At 39.9% G+C, this 18,182-nt stretch overlaps 1 protein-coding gene across 2 annotated transcripts in view; it reads right to left on the bottom strand.

Moving 5' to 3' along the window:
- OTUD7B (OTU deubiquitinase 7B) overlaps positions 1 to 16,777 on the bottom strand; it is a 51,574-nt gene extending 34,797 nt beyond the window's left edge. The window contains exons 1-2 of one of the 2 annotated variants that reach the window (XM_060139082.1): positions 16,513 to 16,649; positions 846 to 1,059 (exon numbers count right to left, since the gene is read on the bottom strand). The gene's annotated coding sequence lies outside the window, so the exon portion shown is untranslated. Of the gene's footprint in view, positions 1 to 845; positions 1,060 to 16,512 lie in introns of both variants that reach the window. The other variant, XM_060139083.1, reaches the window with a different exon arrangement.
- Positions 16,778 to 18,182: the final 1,405 nt, after the last annotated feature.

Here is an 18,182-nt window from a genome sequence, read left to right as displayed (position 1 = left end):
AAAATTATAAAATTATGTATGACATAGGGAGAGATTTTTTCTTTTCTACTGATAGTTTGAAGCTATAATACACTTCTCATACATTAAGAAATCACAGCAATAACTAAATTTTGAACAGAATAAAACATAAAAACCAAGAGATAAAGCACCAACCTTTAACACATTACTTCTCCTTGTCCAAAAATGTAGAATGCCTGGAAGCATCAAAGCAATCACTTTCCTCGCATTCACATTTATTCATGTTTATTTGCAGAAAAGCTACATTTCTTCTTCCTCTTAGGAAGGGCCACCATCGGCACAGCAGCACCGAGGTCACACAACTCTCCCCTTATGAAAACTTTAACCTCCTGACTCAATCATTCAATAAGCACTTATTAAGGACCCCCTCAGTGCCAGGCAGTCTGCTAAGCGGAGGGGACACATCATGCATCAACTAATAAGGCATTATCCCTGCTTTCTAGAAGTTCATCAAATGGGCTGGTTCCAGAGAAAACCCTAAGATCAGTATCAGCTAACTTCCTTTATTCAACAAAGATTTACTGAGTGCCAGGCCTAGAAACAGAAAAGGATGGCAAGGAAATTTTTTAAAGTAAGAGGTTTTTTCAAAATTTGCTGAACAAGTTGCTCTTTTGGATTATAAAAATCACATGTTCTTCTCTAAGAACACCAATCATCAGAAGTTGACTGTAAAGGCTTTTAATGATAACATCTAACCAAATATTTTGGTCAAAGGCACTGTTTCCTCAATCTTCCTACACTGGGAGGCCAGGCAGATACTATCCTGGACCAACATAATTTTGTTATTTATTATAAGATCCATAATATAGGAATGTGGTTGATCTTACCAATAAACTGGGATGAGTTGTTTCCTATGTAGACAGATGCTTCCAGTAAAATGTACTATAAGCCTCTAAGGTCAAACAGATGATAAATCCTGTTAAATTTTCTTGCCACCACAGAGCACCAGGTATAGTATAGGTAACCCTTCATGAAGACATAGCACCAGGCCAAGTTTTCAGGGTGTCAGGTATCTGCTTTTCCTTCTCCCTTCCAGAAAAACTCCAAAAGGTATCAATTAGTACACAAGTCATCTGGCAAATATCCCATTGTCCTCTGAGTTCTTCTCCTTGAAATTAATCCAGGAAACCAACCCCTGTAAAAATGAATCCCATTCCATTAATATTTTTAATGTTATTATTAGTAATGATGGTGGTGGTGATAGCAACCACTAGCTCTGTGGTTCACAAAACACTTTCAAATATATTATCTTATTTACTAAAAAAAATGGAGAGGGGATAAAAGGAAATATCATAGGCAACTGTCTCAAATATCAAAAATCAAACCCAGTTTAACTGAATTGAAAAGCAAGCATTTTTAATTCTACCAACGGGTCAAGAAGTTATTTCTATCAAAAAAGCAAAGGGTTGACTCTAGCAAAGCAAAATCACAAATACCCCCTTATATGCTAGGCCTAACTGATTCAATTTATAAATGTTAAGTCTCAGCAAGAATCTGATATTATAAATCTTTGTTACCCCAACCCCTTTCCCAAATGCTTTACCCACAGGTAAAGGCTCAACAAATACTCTTCTAAAGAAGGAACAGTTAATGATGAGGAAGCTGCCCTAGGAAGACAAAGTGATAATACTCAGCATTCAAGTATCTTTTTAAGATTTAACTAACGTTTACTGTGCACCAAATCAAGTATCAAGCACTAGGCTAGACACACCCACATAAATCATCTCATTAACCTCATGAGCCATGCCCAGATATTCCTGGAATCCAAATACTAAATTGACTGGATCCCCAATACTAAATAGTTTTGACACTTACAACCTTGATCCCACCTTATTAATCCCTAGAATTCAACTACTGGAATTTAGCTCATCACTCTCACAGACTTAAGCATCTTTTAATGCTTTCTGCTAGGTAATGCTCATGAAAAAACTCCCTGTGCCTGTTTTTAAGCTCCTAACTCCAGAATACCACTCATTCCAGATATGGCACATGGTGATAATGGCCATAATCTAACAAGTATTCTCTTGGATCACACTTGCTAAAGAATAAACCTAAAATGCTAATAAAACTGGATTTCACCTGGGCAGAAGACATTGAATATTAACAGTCTTCTCAACCTCGAGACTATTTTCTAGTCCTCTGAATACAGAAAGTCTTCTCTATTTGAATGAACTGTGGAAAGCAAGTGTGACCCAAGAGTCACATACTCATCAGAAAGAACCAAGGGAAAAAGAAAAAAATATTCCAACTGGCATGACCACATCACGAGGTTAACAACACATTACTCATCATTGTGCTACAAGAACGAACTTGCAAGCGGGCAAGGAAGTCAAGGAAACAAATAAAACTCTCCCAGTGCTCAAAGCACAAACACATCCAAATGCCAAAGCAGGTCTCACTGTCCAGTTCATGCCCAGGTATGAGTGGGTTCAGAGAGAGTGGGTAGAGGGGAGGGGAAGAGAGGAAAAGCATTACTGTGCAGGTGTGCTTGCCAGCACCAAGGCAGATTTATTTCTCAGATTCATCAAGAGCCTTTTTAAAAAGAAATACTGGGGGAACCCACCTATTTTTATAGCTTGATTTGTGCAATTACAGAGAACATGTAGTACATGTAAACAGTAGCATATTGTATTGATAATAATTGTTGCAGACATTCCCTTTGGAATCCATCAGTTCTATACCTAAATCCTACCTCTGCCACTTTCTTGCTATGCGACTTTGGGCAAGTTATTTAACTTCTCTGTGCCTTAGCAGGAACCTCATCTGATATTCACTGTGATATCCCTCAGCACCTTAAACAGCGCCTAAATATTCTGGTGAATTAATATTTTATTAACATAGTAATAAATACTTTGGATGAATTACCTGCAAGCAGGTATAAGAATATCTACCTAACTTACGGAATTGTTATCAGTATTAAATGAGGTGATTATATAAAACACTTGGTATAGCTGAGGGTAGGGTCTTCACTATTAAATAGCAAAGTTTTCTTCCCTTTATTCCCCAGGCAGGTCACAAGTTATAAAAGAAGAGTCATGGCAAGGATTAAAATGGGATAAGAATTGTAGAAGCCAAACATTGGAATATGTTGACTACAAGGGAGCTAACATAAAATCCAGGAATATTTAATCTTGGCTGATGAAATTACATAACAGTGCCAGACCCTTATAGTAGATACATAGTGTTAGCTGATCCAGAAAATGCTATTTTGCATCTGCAGGTATCTGTTACCAGATAGATAAAAGCCTGGTAGAAAGGAAAAGAAAAGGAAAGGAAAGGAAAGGAAAAAAAAGGGAGTAAGAAGGAGCCACGGGCTTCCCTGGTGGTGCAGTGATTGAGTCCGCCTGCCGATGCAGGAGACACAGGTTCATGCCCCAGTCTGGGAAGATCCCACATGCTGCGGAGCGGCTGGGCCCGTGAGCCATGGCCACTGAGCCTGTCCGTCCGGAGCCTGTGCTCCGCAACAGGACAGGCCACAACAGTGAGAGGCCTGTGTACCGCAAAAAAAAAAAAAAGGAGTCACATCTTAAATATACCTCACTACATATTTAAAAACAAAACATAAAGGATTCTTCAGAAAGCCATTCAATTCTCTAAAAACACACCATTAGCAAAAATACCCTATTGATTCACAGTATTTACTGCCCTTTTTAGGTAATAAGATCTGTGTAAGGAAACTGTTCATAACTGCTGACAGGGTAAATAAGCTTGAAAGATTTGGGTCCAAAACTCTCCTCCTCCAAAAAGACTAATGTGGCCTTTGAGGCTACTTCACCTATAGTTTGTAACCAAAGCAACCTAACTACATGCAGGGAGAAGGACTATTTTACCTTGAAAATTGGGGGTCAGAGAATATATGCAATTAAATCCAAAATCTGAAAGAATCTTTTTCCTTGACTGTGAAGAAGTGAAACTCAGAAGAAGATGGCTCTAAGAAACCTAGATCACTGTTACATTACGAGCCTGACAGAAGTATACACATTTAGCGTCTAAATATAAGGAAAATCTATGCAGAACTGAAACAGCTTGTGGTTAAACCTCATCATAATGTGGTCTTCAACTTCCCATTTCACTTCCAGGCATTTGCTCTGTGTTTTTAACCACCTGACCCACCTCCTCGTAAGCCGTATGATATAATAGAAAGAGCACTGAACAACAGTCAAAAGAATGGGCTCTACACCAAGTTCCACTACTTACAAGGCATGCACACCAGCCACTTAAACTCTTTGTATTCAGTATTATCTGAGTGTTGGGCTAGACTCAGTGCTTGCTTCCACCAGGGTATCCCTTTGGAGAGTAGATCAGAAACCAACCAAATCCAGCTCCCCTACTGCTATAACCCAGAATAAAAACATGAGCATTGTTCTTATCTATCCTTTTTCATAAAAGCAGTTACCAAATTCTATTTAGTTTTCTTCAAATCACATGAGTCTCTCCCCTTTCTCCATTCCCATCACCCCTGTAGAGACTCTTTTGTAACAGTCCTCTAACTGCTCTCTCTTCCTCCATTTCACACCACACAGCTGAATCAATTTTCCTAAAATACTAATTTATATATACAATTCCCTGCTCAGGAATTTTTCACTGTAAGGATAAACCAAACTCCTCGGCCTCAGATTTAAGGCCCTCTCCAATTTACCTAACTGTCCAACTTTATTAATCTCATTGCTCTCCTAGGTGAAACACTATGTCTACTTGTTCTGCCTCCCAAGCAAGATGGGCTCAGCTCAAAGTTCTCATACTTTGAATGTTTCCCCTCTATAATTACCCAGTCTTCTCTCTTCTCTAAGGCCTAGATTATCCTAAGGGTAAAAATTTTCCCTACCCACTCCCTCTAAACTTCTGTATAACTCTATATAACTGTATCCCTCACTTGACACGTAATGCCCATGACTTTGTATTACTATTTACCTTTTTATGCAAACATTCAGTCTTCATAACTTACTAAGTTCTTGATAACTTTAACTCTTTCTATACCTGAGGCCTAACTTTTCAGAGGGCAGATATCTAACAAAATGTTTGTTGTTGAGGGTAACTACCTTGAACAAGTCATTGAAATATTCTGGGCCTCATGTTCCTCACCCAGACAATGATGACAACATGTAAATTTCCTTTCCATTCTAAAATGCTACGTGAGATTATACATAATACTACATAGCCTGTATTTCTTTTTTTCTAAATATGTGTGTGTAAATATATAACACTATGTCCTATTTTAACCCAGAATATATATTCCCAAGGGGCCAAGTCTCCTACTACTTGTTTAGTTTATTTATTGGGTAACACTTCCTTGGCATCTCCTCAGAGCATCTTGTCCAAATTCCAGTACACAGCAGGTGTTCAGTAGAAAGGAATTTATAGTCTCAGCCAGACAGCAAACATCAAGGGAAATGTGCGTAGATGATTTTTTTCAATCTTACTTTCCATAATGAACTAGTATATTACCAAAAATTACAAAGATGATGTGAGAGAGAAGGAACTTAATATTAAAATGAGAGGTCACCTTGTGTCAAATAGCTAGGAATTTATTTTAGGCATCCAAAGAAACTAGGATGCAGCCAATCTTAAGTCTAACTCTCAAATTCTATTTGCAGAATTCTGAGGAGTGTGTTAAGTCTCTATCCCTAGACAGTAAACAGGGACCAAGTATTCTTCATATCAGATAATCTTGTCCTTAGTACTGATGGAAAATTTCAGAAAATGAAGAGTCCAAACACTCAGCCAGGTGAGCTCCTAGTTCAAAGAAGATGAAAGCAAACACTCACAAAGGAACTCATTAGAGCCTTAAAGTTTTTAAATGAGAGCATGCTATCCAAAATATTTTTGTTAGTAGCATTATATTTTCCCATTGTCTTGCCTTCATTCCTCACTTGGGACTATCTTCATGTAAATATCAAGACTTACTCATTCTAAAGCCTCAGAGGAATTCTTTTCTTTTCCTTTGAAGTCAGTTATTAATGATTCAAAAGGCACTAGCAGACCAACTCATTTAAAATGACCTAACTTTTCAAAGAATTATTTTAGAACACAAAGCTGATACTTTCAAAGCTGACGTCTATATATGATGTTTTCCAAGTAGGTATGTGGCCTGGATACAACTTTGATATAGTTTAGGTACAAGGTTTATAAAGAATTCTAAGCGGTTTTGAACGATGAGAGGAAACAGAACCTCTTTAAATTTTTATACATATCCCTTTTTCCCATTTCTGCTCCTCTGCTAACTCTCGCTCTCTACTCTGTTTCTTTGCTCTTTCTCCTGATTTCCGCATTCCTCCTCGCTCTTACCCTAAGAACTGTTTGGGGAACCATGGGTAAGAATCTGGTGCCAGGAGCCAGGGTTCTTACCCTCTTCCCTGTTAAGTCTCCAAATATCAATAAAATCAAGGGTCACAAGCAATTTTCTCTTCCCACCACCAGATCTCTCTTATCAAGACTAGAGAAGAGACATGGGGGTGGCAGGAAAGGATAGTGGGGTGGTCATCTACTCAAAGGAACTGCAAGCTCATTAAAGCCAATTCAATCAATTATATGTAGCTACTGACAGCGTAAGTTTTCATCTCAGCCTTATCTTCCAGGTACTCTGGCCTATAACCTTCACACATTCCCCTACAACCTTCCCAAATATACTAAATGTGTGCTGAGAAATAAGAACATTTTATCAAAAATTTGAGCTAAAGATAACTACAAAAGATAATCGGTTGTAAATTAAAGTTCAGAAGTGCATTTTAGAATTATAAATAGATTTGGAATTAGCCCTCAGAAAGGTCCATAATAATGTTCTTCAGAACCCCCATAGGAAATCAAGACGTGACATGTTAAGTTTAACTACAGTTTAAGTTTAAGCAATAACCATTAAATATAAGCTTAAGCAATAACCATTTAACATAATAACCATTAAACATAATAACCATTTAACATAACAACATAAACATAAGTTTAAGCAATAACCATTGGTGATATTTTACTTACTTTACCTCTAAAATTGCAATTTCATTATAGTTCAACTTAACATTTAATTTCTTCCTGGTGGGGGGAGGGAAGGGCTTCCGTGAGGCCTAACAATGTTATACTGGTACTACACATTCCACAATTAAAAGCTTAAAAATATTTTGCTGAGATACAATCTGGTCGCATCAATAAAAAAGGTGCTGTTAAAAGTATAAGTACATATATATGTACAAATGTGTACATTATTTAGGCTTTCTTTTTTAGAGGCCTAAGAATTCCTGTTTCTCAGCAGTATTCATTAAGTGAACAGATAGGCTGCTTTTTCCCAATGCCAATATAAATCTCCAGTGAAGGTGTCAAGACCTTGATGACAATAGCAGAATTTGATAGCTAGTGAAATGTGTCTGGCCACAGGAGCACATTGCCTCAAATACCATCAGGATCAATTCCCAGGAGTTTCCTCATTGGGATGATATCACCAATCAATTCCTATTTCATTTTTCAGGGAATGTTTGCTCTCATCTCCTACAGGAAGTTAGTCTTGACTGCTCTCAACTTTTATGTGCATTTCTATATAATTTTCAGTGCTGAATGTTTCTTTATAAGCTTTATTTTTCATTAGGGCCACTATATCATAATTAAACAGTTCACCAACTCAAAGGACTGTCTTTGTTTTTTTATTCATTAGTTAACCATTTAGTCACTAATAGCAACTAAATGCCTACTATGCTTATGTTACTGTGGCAAGCCCCTGAGGGATACAAAGATAAAATAAACTACTTATCTGCTTTCAAGGAGCTCACAGTATAGTAGAAGAGCCATGCTAAGGGCACAAATAAACTAAAATACAAGAATATACAACCACCACCAGATCAGTACCAATAAAATGATAGGCAGATTCAGAAGTAGGAAAGATCGCAGCCTGCAGGAGAAAAAAAACAGGAAAGTTTTCATGGAAGACAGGGTTTAAACTGGGACTCTGATGGGTAGGATTATTTCATGAGGCAAGTGGGGAGGACAGTAGAGGAAAAAGGCTTCAAGATTAAGGTGATTAAATGAACTAGATCTACATGTACACAAATGTGAAAAACAATGTTGAGAGAAAAGGTTGCAAAAATATACATGCAGTATGACTCTATTTATGATTTCAAAATAAAACTATATGTTGTTTGTGTCTATATTACACATTTTTTTAAAAAGTATAAAACATGAAACGGAATGATACATAACAATTCAAAACAGGATTCATTTCCCAAGAAAGAAGAAGGGGATAAGGATGCAGAGTAGGACTTTGGCTATATCTAATACCTAACAGAGAGTGAGAGATCTAAAACAAATATGACAAAATGTTAGTATCCATTAAATTTGGGTTGTGGGCTCAAAATTGTGTTAGGGTTTTTTCCCCTGAACTTTTCTAAATATTTAAAATATCTTAGTATTCAAAATTTTTAAATTAAGAAAGGGCCGGGTAACTGGAAGAATAGGGTAGTCATTAACACAAAAATAATCAGGAGCAGGTTGGTTCCCCTAAACTTTAAGGGAACAGTTGATAAGCTCAGTTTTAGACTGAAGAGCGTCCTTCAGATCCCCCACCTAGTGTGCACAAAAGGCACTTAGAACAGAGTGAGGTGAAGGCTGACATATATGGACAGAAAGGAAGTTTTTATTGCCATCCTAGGTCAGATAACTGAAGGCAGAGAGAACCACCTTCCCACGTAGCTTAAATGCCCTGTAACCAAGTCATCTGCCGCAAAACAAAGCCAAGGAAACTTCCAGTTACACAGGAATTCAGATAAAGACTCACTGTGAGTAGCTATTCCATGCCGCCTCTCTCCCCACCCCTCCCCCAAACACTCATAAACAAAAACAAAATGTACCCTTGCCCACTTGAGAAAGAATTAAGAATTGGCAGCTCTGCTAAAGTGGACAGTATCCAATCCAAGGCCCTTCTCTGGAGATGTTGACAGAGCCCAGAGAAAGGAGTAGAGAAATCATAATTCAGTTAAGTTTCGATGAAGACTTACCAGTGGAAGGCATCCATCCTTCTACATCCCCTCATGTCCCAACTTTCCCCAGGGGAATCTAAGGACCTCTAAGATGTCCTCTATCCTGTTCTGTTTTTCTCCAGCAAAAAAGACTAAAACGCAAAATCCAAACTCTTACTTCACGCTTTAAACCCAAATAATTTATTTACCTTCACAAAAATCCAATGAAATTAAAAACATGGGGAAGAAAGATTTAGAATCCAAGTATAATGACAAATCTTGTTTTTTAGATATACTTTTTTCGGTGCCCAATTTATCATAGCTTATTTCTTTTACCAAAGTTTCATTAGTACAATTTAAAATTAAGTTTAAAAGAAAACTTGAAGGCAACTTAGCAGGAGAGATAAATACATCTACACACACAATAACACAAATACCCTGACATTCTTCTACATTTGAATCACTATCGCTGAAGAATCCTAACATCCTATTCACTCCACTCCAGGGCATCCAACTGCCCCAGGTCAAAGTCCCTATTCTCCATGGTACTCTCAGAACAGATCTTCCTCAGTCAGACCTGGGAAAATACCACTGTTCACTTTGGACTAGTAAAAAGGACAATGGAGTGAAACGACAGAAGTCCTTCTGTCTTCTAGCTCAATGCAGTGTGGCAGAATGGAACAAACACTGCAACGGGACTTGTGAGGGAATGAGAGAGGTGAGCTAACATTTATTAATCACCTACCTCATTACAGCCACTGAAGACTGAATTCCAGACCAAGCTATCACTTCACTACTTCTGTGATCCTAAGTAAATCTCAGGTATTCCGTTTGAAAATCAATGAGGGAGACTAAGAAGCCTAACAGTCCCTCTAGTTCTCTGATTCCATGATTCCACAAACATGATCACTCAACAACAAACGTATTACTGTTAAACATAATAAAGTTATTTTAAAAGTCTTTTGCTTTGTTCCTCTCTAATCCACCCTCTATATACCACTAACAAAATAATCTTTCTAGAACATGAAAATTACTTTATCACCCAATGCTTAAAAACCCTTAAATGGCTTATCATTTAGTGTAGCACAAGATAAAGCTGTCCATGATCGGCCTTACCTACTTCTCCAGCCTCTTCCCCGCCCTCCAACCCTGTCCTCCAGCCATAATAATTATTTAAAAGTTACCTGAAGAAGCCTGACTGTTTCGTTCCTTTAAGCTTTTGTTCATGCTGTTTTCTCAGCCTGGAGTGTACTTCTCTCTCTCATCTGTAGGGTATATCCTTAACTCATCTTTCAAGACTCAGCTCAAATATCATCTCCTCTGGGAGGCACTTTCCAACCTCTGAATGTCCAAGGCAGAACTGACCTTTAGGCCCCCACTCTGCCCCCTACATACCTCTAACACAATACCTATCACACTTCATTCCATCTATATACTGACACATCTCTCTCCTCCCACTAGACCCATAACCCCCTTGGACATTGAGATCTTGTCTGACTCATCTGCTTCCTTAGTGCCTAAGACAGTGCTTACAAGAGACATTCAATGGGTATTTGATGGAGTGGGGAGCAGAGGAACAGAAAACATGAAAGGAGACAGAAAAACTCAATTAAGATGGCCTGAAGAGTGGAGAATAGTAGTATTTATCAGCACCACTATCTTTGGCCTTCTGCTCTTTCCCTAAACTCTAGTCTTCAGAGAGTTTATTCATCTTCTTGGCTACAGCTACCACATCTATGCTGATGAACTGCAAACAACACTTTCAAGCATTATTAACCCTCACCGCTCCACCAGCTGTAGGCTCTTCTCTAACAACTGGAACACCTTTCATTCGGATGTTTCATTGCCACTTTAAATCCAAAACATCTCAAACTGAACTCATCATATTTCCTTAAGAAATGAGGAAACCTCCCTAACTTCTTTACCCCAGTCAGTATCTCAGAAACCCAGGCTTAAAATGCTATCATTATGTTTGATTGAACACTCTCCATCATCTTCCACATCCAGCCTGCACTGATTTCAATTTTTTCCTTCACAATCTCTTTGTCACTCTTTCCCCTCCTTAACCCACCCTCCACAACTCTAGCTCAGGCCTCATCACCTCACACATACCAGCTGCTAATCTCCCTTCCCTCCAAGCCAATCTATTTCCCAATATCATCATATTACAATCCTAATAAAAAATTCTCAGTGGTTAGCTATTTTCCATTGTTCAAGATCTAAACTTATAAGCCTGACTTTTAAGACCCTCTATAAACATAGCTCCAGACCATCCTAACCACCTGTGTTTTACTACTATTCACTGCGACTCAGGTCAGTCTCATCACTGCCCCAAGAACATTCCAAGTACATTCCTGTGCCCAGGCTTCTGCTTGATCCCTCTCAGCTCCAAATTTAAATGATTTTTTTGTTATTTGCTTCATTTTCATTTCTTGTACCTAATACAATTTTTTTTAAGATCTGGAGTAAGTCACAATTCCTCTGTGACATCACTCATAACTACCTGAGTACTCTTCTCCCAAAACACCTATGGTATGAGGTCTGTATTATGCAAATGATAATACACTTTCACATTTTAAATTTTTCTCTGGCATAAAGAGGCTCAATAGGTATTCATTCCTTCCTATTCCCCTTACTCCCAACTAGGCTGTAAATTCTTCAAGGGCACAAAACTGTCATTTTTCCTAATCCTCCATACCACTTAGTAGAACTAAATTCACAGCAGGATCACTAAAAATAACAGCTTAGTAGTCTCTCCTATCAAAAACTATTTCTTATAGTATAAGGTATAAGAGATAATCCTAAAAAACACAGTTAAAAATAATCCTGAACTAAACTGTATAAATTAAGATGACTGATTTTTCCACCTCTGAATTTTAGCTCAGAGATACTTCAATCTCCTGACTTCAGTGGTAAATAATAATCCTGTGCCCATGACATCACAAGCACATAGTTTGGTAATGATTATGAGAAGGCTGGGGGTAGGCAAGGATGAAGGAAAGCAAGTCAACTGAAAGAACAAGGATGGAAGAACAGCTGTGTGATTTTTTTGTTTACTTCTTAAGTGTAGACTTCTCCTCATTCCTTTTTCTTTTTTTTTTTTTTTTTCTTAAATTGGCCACATTTTCAAACAAGTTTACTCCAGGAGGAAAAATCTAATAGATTTTCAAAGGAGCTAATATCTGAAGAGCCTCTACAAAGCCCAAGTCCTTCAAAAAAAAGCCAGCTTAATCTTCAACAATGCAGTATCACGCAGTAGGACTCTTCCAGATATTGTGTGTAAAGACTTATTCAGGCTGCAACATAGGCATCTTCTACCAATAGCTCTTAGGAATAAGGCAGACAGCCTGAGGCCACATTGGACACACACAGATTTTGAAAAGAAATTGGTCTTCATTAACATACTCAGTATAGCCCAGTCTTAATTACCCTCATATGGACTTTTCATTTTATGGATTTCTGAGGCAAAATCTTTAATCCAAGACTGACGTTTCTTCACCATCAGTATACTTTCCTCACTATCAGGTAATTCAGGCTTAGAAATGCCAATTCATTTCATCAGTATGATCCCCAAAACACTAAAATAAGTCTGGTTTTTAAAATAATGCATTTTCAAACCAAGAAATTTCTTTCTGAAGTTCTGAATTACCTAAACTAGTGCTCCCTACAATAGCAGAGATAACTGAAAGTTCAATGCACTGGAAACATGACACTGCCCTTACCATAAGCTCTTGAAGAGAATCCAGACATAGCCTTGAGACTTCCCCACAGGTTGGTACAACATCAGACAGTCACAAGCAGAGCTCAACATAGTGAGTAAGGTGTGTAAATACAAAAATTTCTACAAGGAATCTTACGTCTCCTGGCTGATCTCTTTAGACCAGGATGGTCCAGAAGAGAAGTAGGAGAGTCACAATTTACCGGTGCCTGACTCCTTGTCCCTGAGTTCTTGGATCAGAGGGCTCAATACTTCTCATTAAATCCATCCTTTGTTCAAGGACCTACAATGACTCTATTGACCCTTTCATCACACCCAACAGAGTCTGGCCTCTGAGTCCCCTCCACCCTCTCGCCTGCTCTACCCATGACTTGACCAACCCACATTCTCTCCAGTCATTCTCATTTATTCTCCCCACAAACACAACTTAGTCATTCATACCATCATTGCACACTGTACATTCTATACTTTCTGCCCAGAAGATCTTTTATCTCCTTTTACTCCTAACACAGAATAATTATTTTATTTATTGGAATGCTCACACCTATTATATAGATAAGGATGGAGAAGTAAATTGCCCAAGGTCACATTAGTAAAAAGTAGAACCACAAGTTGAACCAAGATCGTCTAACTCCATACCCCATGCCTCATTATGACTGTAATCCATAGCCTCCCAAGTCCACTTCAAATTTTACTGACTCAGAAATCTTCCCTAATTTACTTCATTCATACTTTGTTACTTCGAATTTCCTAATCTCTACATACTTCATTTGTAGCACATTAAACTTGGTTTTGTTTATATGTTTTTTCTTAAATGTTAAAGCTTATAATAGTCTGCTTTCTCATTTACATACTGCCTTCCCCAACATCACCCTTGTCCCAAGGGCAAGAACACCTGTTTTTACAACTTTTATATCTCCCCAAAGCCTGTCACTGACACTTGGAAACTGCCTTATCCACAGGAGTGTTCAGTCATTATTCAGCAAGGATTTATTACTTAAAAAAAAAATCAACTTCCTTCTTCTATCATATTAAAAAATCAACTAATTTCAGGCATTCATGATAAAACTGTCCTGCATCTGCATTCTAGTTACAGATTTTAATTGTCTGACTTATCAGGGGCTGTTGAAAAGATTCCAGGCTGCCACTCCACAGCTCCTAAGTTTGCATAGGAAAGATACTGCTGAAGTCACACTTCAAAGCATTGTTTCAGGATTTTTCCCTTGATGGGATGAATGTCTGGCGTAAGGAGAACGTGTGCTCCCTTATAAAGTCCTCTGCCAGCATACTTAGCATGCTTGAGACATTCAGGAGCTCTAAAACTTTAACAAGTGGCACTTAGTGCCCCCGTAACAGTCTGAAAACTTATTTTTAATACTGAGTTACTCCATCATAATTCACTTAGTTACATATATATTGAATCTCAAAATTCCAAACAAAGCCTTCTGAGAACTGAAAACAGTGATGGGCTATTGGGCTGCTACACTTATTCCTAGAGTTTATTCACTCCTTCAATCCCCACCCCTAACCCCTGGAATAATATATGTAGTTCAACTAGGGGAAGTTGCTAAATACAGATATGAATTGAATTTGCCAGATATCATCACTAATATTGGCACGAACTAACTCATAAATTAAAACAACTATTGATAGTCAACAGACTCTGGAACAGCATGTGTGATTTTTAAAAATTAGATATTACCCTTCAAATTAAGTCATTTTCAATAGGGGTCCCAAAAGAAAGAGATTAACGAAATAAAGCTTCAGGAAAATGTCCACGTTGTTGGTAACATAACTACACAAAGTCCAACTAGTAATTAACATTCATTACTGGTCAGCTTGCCTTATACAAGTCAGTAGACAGCCCTTTCTTTGGCAAAGGTTTACTTTTTTCTTCACAAAGGAGTCTTTGGCATTAAATGAAAGGGATAAGTCAAAGCAGGCAACAACAACAACAAAAATAGTAATAGTTTGGAAACTATCTTCCTTCCATCTTTCCTTCCTGCTTGAATGCGTACTGTCCAAAGTGGATATCTGTTCAACTCTAAATTATTCATGTTAATGGATGATTATCGGTAGAAAGGTGCTGATAATCCGAAATGGAAAAAATCGAAAAATAATCTATTTCAGTTTTGGAAAATCTTTTCAGCGTATTTATCATTTCAATTATTCCTAGCATGAGCTAATATGTGTATTCATTTGTAATCTCTAAGTACATAGTAACTGGCCACTAACTCAGGGAGGTGCTCTGAGGCATGCTGCGTAGCTAGCGGAAATTAGAACAGACTGGTATTCAGCTTCCAGATGAGCAACATCAATTTCATTTATTTTACAGTTCTGTCCAGCCTTCAAAATATCAATAGACTAGCACAGCAGGTTGGTTACTAACCTTTAAAAAAAAGGCTCGGAAAAACAATGAGGACAAAGAGTATAATTGTTTGCCCATAATGTATTCATTTGTAAATTATGCACAGCAAATGTTTAATTACAAGTCTGATTCTCCCTAGGCACCCAGCATAAGCCCCTGCTGTCTTCTCCATCCCATCAAGAATGCAATCTCACTTATTAGGAAAGAAAGTTTCTGTTTTTTAAAGTAATACAGTATAGAAAATGTTTTTTAAAAGATTTAGGACTAACTACCCTTTTGGACCCGCCTTATCGACTACCTCTTCTCTCTACTTTGTCCTTTCCCACTTTAGAAACAGGTTGAAAGACAAAGGGATCCAGCGTCCTCTAAGATCTAAATATACAGTATGAGAAGCCAAAGACTGAACATTACCTGTTTCTGATTTTCTATAAAGTATTTTATACATATATGTACTAAAAGTCAACTAATTTTTGCCTTTGCATTCATGAAAACTCCCTGAAATGCTGGGGAGAACCTCTTACAGAAAATTTCTTTGAACCTAATTTTTATATCTGTATTGTGCCCAGAGAAGCCACCTGGGCTCCAGAGAGATTATCTAGACCGTGGGGGGGTGGGGTGGGAAAAAAAGAGGAAGAGAGAGAAGGAAAGACGGAGGGGAAGAGAGAGGCGGAGAGAGAGACTCAGAGCGCTGGTCCTTGTGAGCCGACAAGCTAAAAATACGCCGGCCCAGTAAACAAATCCCGTTCCATCCCGACCGGAGCCACACCGTTAACCTAGTAATTATGAGAAGAGGAGTGAGATCACGCAGCCCCCGGCTTACTCATCATCAGCTTCTAAAGTTTCCATCGGCTCACGGCAACTTTTCTTTTTTCTAAAGTTCATAAGCCTGCCCTAGAACCAACCTCTCTCTCTCTCTCTCTCTCTCTCTCTCTCTCTCTCTCTCTCACACACACACACACACACACACACACACACACACACACACACTTCTTTTTCGCTCCCTTCCTCCATTACTGGACGCACCTCAGTTTGGCTATCGATAGGGGAGAACAGCTTGTTTTCTTTTCATTTTACTTTTATATTGAGACTTTAAAATGAACTTTATCCTACAATGAGGGTAGTACCCTGCACTCCTAGCCACCTTAAAACTCCACCATCTCTCCCCGAAAGTCTAGCTGACAAGGGAGGACCGTCCAAACTGCCCAGCACAGTTGACGAAGGGAGGCCACGAACGGGGAAGGGAGACTGGGAAGGCGGGACGCAGGTGAAAGGGAGGAGTAACCGCGGAAAGGTTGGGGCCAAGCAAGGAACAGTCAGGGCGAAGAGGGGGTGCCGAGAGGAGATGGCTCAGGGTGAAATATAATCAGAAAGGAGATGGGGAACAGTGGCGATCAGAGGGTCAGAGTTTGGGAGTCTGAAGAGGCGGGAGGGGCGGGAGCAGACGGGGGAGGGTGACAAGGCGGGGGCTCCGTTACCCTCGCGGCTCCCGGGGCAAGGCCCTAGGCCGGGGCGGAGCGCGGGGCCCGGCTGCCTCTCCTCATTCCTCTGCTGTGACCCCGGGGTCCGGCCGGCCCCTCCCCCGTCGACGATGGAGGCGGAGGCGGTGGCAGAGACTGAGACCGCGGCTGTTGTTCCGCACAGGATCAGGAGCTGGAGCCAGACGGGACTGATCTGGACTGGCCTCCCCCAGTGGCTTTTTGCCTGCTCCACACTCGACTCCGGCTGCTGGTTCAGGATCGGTGGTTTTCGGCCGTCCGGCCGGAAACAAGCGCCAGTTTCCGGCCGGAGCGGGTTGGTGGTGACACCCAAGCGGCCCCCGGGCCTCCTCCCGCCCAGCCCCGCCCCGCCCCACCCCGTAGCAGCCCCGCCCTTAGCGCCACTCCCCTAGCTGCGGCCAGTTTGGCGCTTGCCCCGTGCGTGACCCCGTGTTTTCCTGGCCCGTGTACCTAAAGCCCCTGTTCTGGAGAGTTCTTGAACCGGAGCTGGAGGGCTACTGGGTGGACTCTTGAGACTTTGAGGTGTAGTCAGTTGGACACAGCCCTTTGGGAAGAAGCAGAAAGAGGCGGGGTAGTTCTAGAAAGGTGAGAGGGATGAAAATACTTAGACTGAGAAGACTGAAATTCTAGTTACTCTACGCGATCATTCTGGACTGACCGGAGGAAAATTAACACTTCTTCCAGACCAATCTCCACCCAGTTAAGCACTCTCCCTCCTTCACTCCTGCAGTGAACATAGTGTAAGATGTTAGGGGAAAACCCGAACGAATTTTTGGCCAACCGCATAGTTTTCTCTGTAAATACTCAATATTTATTTACTTGCATAATGATAATACCCTATTGACATATCTGCCTTAGACTGTTAGCACAAGCAAAACAAGTTATGTAGTGCTTTTTTGGTAATACCTTTTAACAGCCTTGTACAACAACCATGCTGTAGCATAGTTCAATTCACAAATATTGAGTCCCTACTACGTGCAAGGCACTGTGCTCATTGATCCTGGGGACACAAAAATGAATAAGACATAATTCCAGGCATCAAGGGTCTTACACTTTAGTAAAACACAAAACTGTATTGTATAAGGCAGAACTCACATATGTGCTGTGTGATTTACAAGGACCTATGGCTATGGGAACATAAGCCTTGCCTGGCACATAGCAGACCTTCCATATTTGTTGAATGAATAAATATTAGACGAACGTGGACAGTTTCAAGTAAGAAGAGCCATTTAATAAATACCTCTTTATGACAAACACAAAGTGCAGCCAGCCCCTGCTATAATCTGACCAAAGAAATGCTAAGTTTTTTAAAGTTTATTTATTTTATTTATTTATTTTTGGCTGTGTTGGGTCTTCATTGCTGCGTGGGGGCTTTCTCTAGTTGCGGCGAGCGGGGGCTACTCTTCGTTGAGGTGCGAGGGCTTCTCATTGCGGTGGCTTCTGTTGTTGCAGAGCACAGGCTCTAGGCGCGCGCGCTTCAATAGTTGTGGCTTGTGGGCTCTAGCGCTCCGGCTCGGTAGCTGTGGCGCTCGGACTCAGTTGCTCCGTGGCATGTGGGATCTTCCCGGACCAGGGCTCAAACCCTTGTCCCCTGCATTGGCAGACGGATTCTTAACCACTGCGCCACCAGGGAAGCGCAAGAAATGCTA

Source organism: Lagenorhynchus albirostris, chromosome 2, assembly GCF_949774975.1.
Source record: "Lagenorhynchus albirostris chromosome 2, mLagAlb1.1, whole genome shotgun sequence".
In the NCBI taxonomy this organism is placed as follows: Eukaryota; Metazoa; Chordata; class Mammalia; order Artiodactyla; family Delphinidae; genus Lagenorhynchus; species Lagenorhynchus albirostris.
This window is presented reverse-complemented; position numbering and strand designations above follow the sequence as displayed.